The sequence below is a fragment of the Lontra canadensis genome, unplaced genomic scaffold, assembly GCF_010015895.1.
Source record: "Lontra canadensis isolate GAN:19392208 unplaced genomic scaffold, GSC_riverotter_1.0 scaffold40, whole genome shotgun sequence".
Lineage (NCBI taxonomy): Eukaryota > Metazoa > Chordata > Mammalia > Carnivora > Mustelidae > Lontra > Lontra canadensis.
Window position 1 is genome coordinate 3,107,383 of NW_022631034.1, and position 2,600 is coordinate 3,109,982.

At 36.2% G+C, this 2,600-nt stretch overlaps 1 non-coding gene across 1 annotated transcript; it reads right to left on the bottom strand.

Annotated features, from left to right (window-relative positions):
* Window positions 1–2,021: 2,021 nt before the first annotated feature.
* On the bottom strand, window positions 2,022–2,128 carry LOC116875115. Its single transcript, XR_004384136.1, has one exon. It is a non-coding gene; the product is annotated as a U6 spliceosomal RNA (small nuclear RNA).
* Between the last annotated feature and the right edge of the window lie 472 nt (window positions 2,129–2,600).

Below are 2,600 nucleotides of genomic sequence, written 5' to 3' on the forward strand. Positions count from 1 at the left end.
TATTTTTTTTCCGATTAAAAAATACTAAAGAAATATAATTGCTGACATTGGATGAGTTCCTCAGTAATGGTGGCATAAACTCAGACCCTCATTTCTTTCTACCAGGGTAACTATTACCTTTCATCCTCTGAAGCTGTTACCTCATGATCACAAGATGACTTCTGTACATTCAGACTTCAATTTTAAGAAGAAAGAAGAAAAAAAAAAGAATTTAAAAGTCTTCTCTTCAGGAGACTTAGTCTTTGTATTCAGAAATAGAATCCTTTGCTACCAAAGTACCCATTTATAGGTCATTGCCCAGAACTGGGTCACATCTTCCCCTTTAGGCTAATCAGTGTCCAAGGGTAATAAAATTACCATGATTTGTCACCTGGGCTAGAGCAAGGAGGGGCCTAGCCTATATGAGATAAAAAGATCTTTGCCAGATCCCTAAAACAATAGTGTTTTATCAGTCAAGTAAAAAGAAATAGGATGAGAACAAAGGAGATGTTAGGTGGACCATGGAAAGTATCTACCTTAGTAGTCATTCAGCAAAGGCTAATTTTACTCTCCCCTTACCTGAAAAAATGAATGACCTTATATAAATAAAATACTTGTGGTCAGTTTACAAGTCTTGATATTTAGTTCCTGAAAATATGACCACTGAATCCGAACATAGGATCTAGAAAGTTGCCCTTAAAATAGCTGGACTTTTAAGAAATAACCTTAATAATTTGGATCGGGTTTTTTGACATGAATTCCAAAGAATGGATTTCAATCTAAATATTGGAGGAGATTAATAGCAACTGTTGATCCACTTTCAAAGAATGCTGGTCTTGGCTAAAGACTTAGGTAATAGAACTATCTGCAAGGGTAGGACTTACATTAGACCTTTTCCCAGAATTGCATTAGTTAGGCACAGTAAATGGAGGAGGGGAAAGCTGGAGACATAGCTAAATGTCAAGGACTACCTCCTCTCGTGTGGGAAGGTTTGACTCAATACCATTTCATTATAGTTGTATCCCAAGCCAAGATCTGAATCCTACCAAGATCTGACTCCTACTTACTTTTCTAGGCTCAAATCTTACCATTCTCTACCCTACCACCTCCCTCTGCATCATGGTTCCTTGCCTCACCTGTTACCCCCACCAGGCTAGGTCCCCTGCCTGAGTGCCTGGTACATCTCTTGTAGCACATATAACACTTGTAAATAAGTGATTGGTTACTTGTGTAATTATGGTTCACTACTTCTCATCCAGTAGACTGTAAGCTCCTTGAGGTATTATATCCTCAGCACCAACAGATGTTTGGTAAATGATAGGGAATCCATAGATATTTTTTTAACATATGTATTTGGAATGTACCAATTAAGAAATTTATCTAAACAACCAAATATGCTGACAAATTGGGGAGGAGGGAGTGAATTTTTACTTCATAAAATAATTTCCTGGGGGAGTTCTTTAAACATAAAGCTTCTTTCAAGTGTTTAAAATAAGATTTGATTTAACAGCATTTGATTCACATTATTTTTCAGGAACACACACACACACACACACACACACACACACACATCCCTACCCCTATTGCAAAACCATATGCTACAAACACACCCTCTCAATTCTTCATTTCTGGGCATGATCCAAAGCTAATTGTGAAAAAAATTAAAAAGAAGGAGGGCAGGGAAGCATGCCAGTTTTCCCTCCCTTCCCTTATGATCCTTTGCACTGTTTCTTATATTCCACATATGAGTGAAACCATAGGATAATTGTCTTTATCTGATTGACTTATTTCACTTAACATAATACCCTCCAGTTCCATCCACATTGGTGTAAATGGTAAGTATTCATCCTTTCTGATGGCTGAGTAATTTTCCATTGTATACATAACCACTTCTTTATTCATTCATTTGTTGATGGACATCTTGGCTCTTTCTATAGTTTGGGTATTGTAGACATTGTTACTATAAACTTTGGGGTGCAGGATCATTATATTTTTATCTTTGGAGTAAGTACCCACAGTGCAATTGCTGGTTGTAGGGTAGCAAAAATATGGACTGCTTCACAAATTTGTTTGTCATCCTTGTGCAGGGACCATGCTAATCTTTTAGGTATTATTCCAGTTTTAGTGTATTTGCAGCCCAGGTGAGCACTCCAGACATTCATTTGATCTCTTGACATCCTTCAAGTGAAACAAATGATGCCTGTTTTAATCTCCTCACAAAATAAAGCTCAAAGTAGATGATGAATATGAATACACTCTGTAAAGCACTATAGAAATATAAGACACTTAACCATGCCTTATATTTGTATTTATATATTTCACATATGTAGTTATATATGCTATGTCTATTTACTTATATATTTTATACTTTGACTTCTATTTGTATTTATTTTATTTAGACAAACATTTAGTTAGATCTATGTTAAGAATATAATGGTAGCTGAAAGACCATCTAGTTCATTAAATTTTGAGATTAAGAAAATCCTTCTTGGAAAAAGAGAGGCCAGTGTTGCCTCTTAAAGAATGTAAAGGAGTTGTGCAAGTGAAATGGGATAGAGGAGCCCGGGGTATACCACACAGAGGCAACAGAATGAGCAAAAGGAGAAAGACATCCAACAGTA